The following is a 5,405-nucleotide window of genomic DNA, read 5'->3' on the forward strand; positions in this document are numbered from 1 at the left end:
CCCGTTGTTCCCGTTGTTCTCGTTGTTCTCGTTGTTCTCGTTGTTCTCGTTGTTCTCGTTTTTCTCGTTGTTCTTGTTGTTCTTGTTGATGTTGTTCTTGTTGTTGTTGTTCTTGTTGTTCTTGTTGTTCTTGATGATCTTGTTGTTCTTGTTGTTCCTGTTGTTCTAGTTGTTCTTGTTGTTCCTGTTGTTCCTGTTGTTCCTGTTGTTCTTGTTGTTCTTGTTGTTCCTGTTGTTCCTGTTGTTCCTGTTGTTCCTGTTGTTCCTGTTGTCCTTGTTGTTCTTGTTGTTCTTGTTGTTCTTGTTGTTCTTGTTGTTCTTGTTGTTCTTGTTGCTCTTGTTGCTCTTGTTGTTCTTGCTGAACTTGTTGCTTTTGTTGTTCTCGTTGTTTCCGTTGGTCTCGTTTTTCCCGTTATTCTCGTTGTTCTCGTTGTTCTTGTTGTTCTTGATGTTCTTGTTGTTCTTGTTGTTCCTGTTGTTCTAGTTGTTCTTGTTGTTCCTGTTGTTCCTGTTGTTCCTGTTGTTCCTGTTGTTCCTGTTGTTCTTGTTGTTCTTGTTGTTCTTGTTGTTCTTGTTGTTCTTGTTGTTCTTGTTGTTCTTGTTGTTCTTGTTGCTCTTGTTGCTCTTGTTGTTCTTGTTGTTCTTGTTGTTCTGTTGCTCTTGTTGCTCTTGTTGTTCTTATTGATCTTGTTGCTTTTGTTGTTCTCGTTGTTTCCGTTGGTCTCGTTGTTCCCGTTGTTCCCGTTGTTCTCGTTGTTCCCGTTGTTCTTGTTGATCTTGTTGCTCTTGTTGTTCTTGTTGTTCTTCTTGTTCTTGTTGTTCCTGTTGTTCCTGTTGTTCCAGTTGTTCCTGTTGTTCCTGTTGTTCCTGTTGTTCTTGTTGTTCTTGTTGTTCTTCTTGTTCTTCTTGTTCTTCTTGTTCTTCTTGTTCTTCTTGTTCTTCTTGTTCTTCTTGTTCTTGTTGTTCTTGTTGCTCTTGTTGCTCTTGTTGTTCTTGTTGTTCTTGTTGTTCTTGTTGTTCTTGTTGTTCTTGTCGTTCTTGTTGTTCTTGTCGTTCTTGTTGTTCTTGTTGTTCTTGTTGTTCTTGTTGTTCTTGTTGTTCTTGTTGTTCTTGTTTCTCTTGTTGTTCTTGGTGTTCTTGTTGTTCTTGTTGTTCTTGTTGTTCTTGTTGTTCTTGTTGTTCTTGAGTTCTTGTTGTTCTTGTTGTTCTTGTCGTTCTTGTTGTTCTTGTTGTTCTTGTTGTTCTTGTTGTTCTTGTTGTTCTTGTTGTTCTTGTTGTTCTTGTTGTTCTTGTTGTTGTTCTTGTTGTTCTTGTTGTTCTTGTTGTTCTTGTTGTTCTTGTTGTTGTTCTTGTTGTTCTTGTTCTTCTTGTTCTTCTTGTTGTTCTTCTTGTTGTTCTTGTTGGTCTTGTTGTTGTTGTTCTTGTTGTTCTTGTTGTTCTTGCTGTTCCTGTTGTTCTTGTTGTTGTTGATCTTGTTGTTCTTGTTGTTCTTGTTGTTCCTGTTGTTCCTGTTGTTCCTGTTGTTCCTTGTGTTCCTGTTGTTCCTGTTGTTCTTGTTGGTCGTGTTGTTCCTGCTGTTCTTGTTGTTCTTGTTGTTCTTGTTGTTCTTGTTGTTCTTGTTGTTCTTGTTGTTCTTGTTGTTCTTGTTGTTCTTGTTGTTCTTGTTGTTCTTGTTGTTCTTGTTGTTCTTGTTGTTCTTGTTGTTCTTGTTGTTCTTGTTGTTCTTGTTGTTCTTGTTGTTCTTGTTGTTCTTGTTGTTCTTGTTGTTCTTGTTGTTCTTGTTGTTATTGTTCTTGTTGTTGTCGTCCTTGTTGATGTTTTAGTTTTTGTTGTTCTTGTTGTTCTTGTTGTTGTTGTTGTCGTTCTTGTTGTTCTTGATGTTCTTCTTGTTCTTCTTGTTCTTGTTGTTCGTGTTGTTGTTGTTGTTGTTCTTGTTGTTCTTCTTGTTCTTCTTGTTGTTCTTCTTGTTCTTCTTGTTCTTGTTGTTCTTGTTGTTCTTGTTGTTGTTGTTCTTGTTGTTCTGGTTGTTCTTGTTGTTCTTGTTGTTCTTGTTGTTCTTGTTGTTCTTGTTGTTCTTGTTGTTCTTGTTGTTCTTGTTGTTGTTCTTGTTCTTCTTGTTCTTCTTGTTGTTCTTCTTGTTGTTCTTGTTGGTCTTGTTGTTGTTGTTCTTGTTGTTCTTGTTGTTCTTGTTGTTCCTGTTGTTCTTGTTGTTGTTGATCTTGTTGTTCTTGTTGTTCTTGTTGTTCCTGTTGTTCCTGTTGTTCCTGTTGTTCCTGCTGTTCCTGTTGTTCTTGTTGTTCGTGTTGTTCCTGCTGTTCCTGCTGTTCTTGTTGTTCTTGTTGTTCTTGTTGTTCTTGTTGTTCTTGTTGCTCTTGTTGCTCTTGTTGATCTTGTTGTTCTTGTTGTTCTTCTTGCTCTCGTTGCTCTTGTTGCTCTTGTTGCTCTTGTTGCTCTTGTTGCTCTTGTTGCTCTTGTTGTTCTCGTTGTTCTCGTTGTTCCCGTTGTTCCCGTTGTTCTCGTTGTTCTCGTTGTTCTCGTTGTTCTCGTTGTTCTCGTTGTTCTTGTTGTTCTTGTTGATGTTGTTCTTGTTGTTGTTGTTCTTGTTGTTCTTGTTGTTCTTGATGATCTTGTTGTTCTTGTTGTTCCTGTTGTTCTAGTTGTTCTTGTTCTTCCTGTTGTTCCTGTTGTTCCTGTTGTTCTTGTTGTTCTTGTTGTTCCTGTTGTTCCTGTTGTTCCTGTTGTTCCTGTTGTTCCTGTTGTCCTTGTTGTTCTTGTTGTTCTTGTTGTTCTTGTTGTTCTTGTTGTTCTTGTTGTTCTTGTTGTTCTTGTTGTTCTTGTTGTTCTTGTTGCTCTTGTTGCTCTTGTTGTTCTTGCTGAACTTGTTGCTTTTGTTGTTCTCGTTGTTTCCGTTGGTCTCGTTTTTCCCGTTATTCTCGTGGTTCTCGTTGTTCTTGTTGTTCTTGATGTTCTTGTTGTTCTTGTTGTTCCTGTTGTTCTAGTTGTTCTTGTTGTTCCTGTTGTTCCTGTTGTTCCTGTTGTTCTTGTTGTTCTTGTTGTTCTTGTTGTTCTTGTTGTTCTTGTTGTTCTTGTTGTTCTTGTTGTTCTTGTTGTTCTTGTTGTTGTTCTTGCTCTTGTTGCTCTTGTTGCTCTTGTTGCTCTTGTTGCTCTTGTTGCTCTTGTTGTTCTCGTTGTTCTCGTTGTTCTCGTTGTTCCCGTTGTTCCCGTTGTTCTCGTTGTTCTCGTTGTTCTCGTTGTTCTCGTTGTTCTCGTTTTTCTCGTTGTTCTTGTTGTTCTTGTTGATGTTGTTCTTGTTGTTGTTGTTCTTGTTGTTCTTGTTGTTCTTGATGATCTTGTTGTTCTTGTTGTTCCTGTTGTTCTAGTTGTTCTTGTTGTTCCTGTTGTTCCTGTTGTTCCTGTTGTTCCTGTTGTTCCTGTTGTTCCTGTTGTTCTTGTTGTTCTTGTTGTTCTTGTTGTTCTTGTTGTTCTTGTTGTTCTTGTTGTTCTTGTTGTTCTTGTTGCTCTTGTTGCTCTTGTTGTTCTTGTTGTTCTTGTTGTTCTGTTGCTCTTGTTGCTCTTGTTGTTCTTATTGATCTTGTTGCTTTTGTTGTTCTCGTTGTTTCCGTTGGTCTCGTTGTTCCGGTTGTTCCCGTTGTTCTCGTTGTTCCCGTTGTTCTTGTTGATCTTGTTGCTCTTGTTGTTCTTGTTGTTCTTCTTGTTCTTGTTGTTCCTGTTGTTCCTGTTGTTCCAGTTGTTCCTGTTGTTCCTGTTGTTCCTGTTGTTCTTGTTGTTCTTGTTGTTCTTCTTGTTCTTCTTGTTCTTCTTGTTCTTCTTGTTCTTCTTGTTCTTCTTGTTCTTCTTGTTCTTGTTGTTCTTGTTGCTCTTGTTGCTCTTGTTGTTCTTGTTGTTCTTGTTGTTCTTGTTGTTCTTGTTGTTCTTGTTGTTCTTGTTGTTCTTGTTGTTCTTGTTGTTCTTGTTGTTCTTGTTGTTCTTGTTGTTCTTGTTGTTATTGTTCTTGTTGTTGTCGTCCTTGTTGATGTTTTAGTTTTTGTTGTTCTTGTTGTTCTTGTTGTTGTTGTTGTCGTTCTTGTTGTTCTTGATGTTCTTCTTGTTCTTCTTGTTCTTGTTGTTCGTGTTGTTCGTGTTGTTGTTGTTGTTGTTGTTGTTCTTGTTGTTCTTCTTGTTCTTCTTGTTGTTCTTCTTGTTCTTCTTGTTCTTGTTGTTCCTGCTGTTCCTGTTGTTCTTGTTGTTCGTGTTGTTCCTGCTGTTCTTGTTGTTCTTGTTGTTCTTGTTGTTCTTGTTGCTCTTGTTGCTCTTGTTGCTCTTGTTGATCTTGTTGTTCTTGTTGTTGTTCTTGCTCTTGTTGCTCTTGTTGCTCTTGTTGCTCTTGTTGCTCTTGTTGCTCTTGTTGCTCTTGTTGCTCTTGTTGCTCTCGTTGTTCTCGTTGTTCTCGTTGTTCCCGTTGTTCCCGTTGTTCCCGTTGTTCTCGTTGTTCTCGTTGTTCTCGTTGTTCTCGTTGTTCTTGTTGTTCTTGTTGATGTTGTTCTTGTTGTTGTTGTTCTTGTTGTTCTTGTTGTTCTTGTTGCTCTTGTTGCTCTTGTTGTTCTTGCTGAACTTGTTGCTTTTGTTGTTCTCGTTGTTTCCGTTGGTCTCGTTTTTCCCGTTATTCTCGTGGTTCTCGTTGTTCTTGTTGTTCTTGATGTTCTTGTTGTTCTTGTTGTTCCTGTTGTTCTAGTTGTTCTTGTTGTTCCTGTTGTTCCTGTTGTTCCTGTTGTTCTTGTTGTTCTTGTTGTTCTTGTTGTTCTTGTTGTTCTTGTTGTTCTTGTTGTTCTTGTTGTTCTTGTTGTTCTTGTTGTTGTTCTTGCTCTTGTTGCTCTTGTTGCTCTTGTTGCTCTTGTTGCTCTTGTTGCTCTTGTTGTTCTCGTTGTTCTCGTTGTTCTCGTTGTTCCCGTTGTTCCCGTTGTTCTCGTTGTTCTCGTTGTTCTCGTTGTTCTCGTTGTTCTCGTTTTTCTCGTTGTTCTTGTTGTTCTTGTTGATGTTGTTCTTGTTGTTGTTGTTCTTGTTGTTCTTGTTGTTCTTGATGATCTTGTTGTTCTTGTTGTTCCTGTTGTTCTAGTTGTTCTTGTTGTTCCTGTTGTTCCTGTTGTTCCTGTTGTTCTTGTTGTTCTTGTTGTTCCTGTTGTTCCTGTTGTTCCTGTTGTTCCTGTTGTTCCTGTTGTCCTTGTTGTTCTTGTTGTTCTTGTTGTTCTTGTTGTTCTTGTTGTTCTTGTTGTTCTTGTTGTTCTTGTTGCTCTTGTTGCTCTTGTTGTTCTTGCTGAACTTGTTGCTTTTGTTGTTCTCGTTGTTTCCGTTGGTCTCGTTTTTCCCGTTATTCTCGTTGTTCTCGTTGTTCTTGTTGTTCTTGATGT

This window comes from Megalopta genalis, unplaced genomic scaffold, assembly GCF_051020955.1.
Source record: "Megalopta genalis isolate 19385.01 unplaced genomic scaffold, iyMegGena1_principal scaffold0027, whole genome shotgun sequence".
Classification (NCBI taxonomy): Eukaryota; Metazoa; Arthropoda; class Insecta; order Hymenoptera; family Halictidae; genus Megalopta; species Megalopta genalis.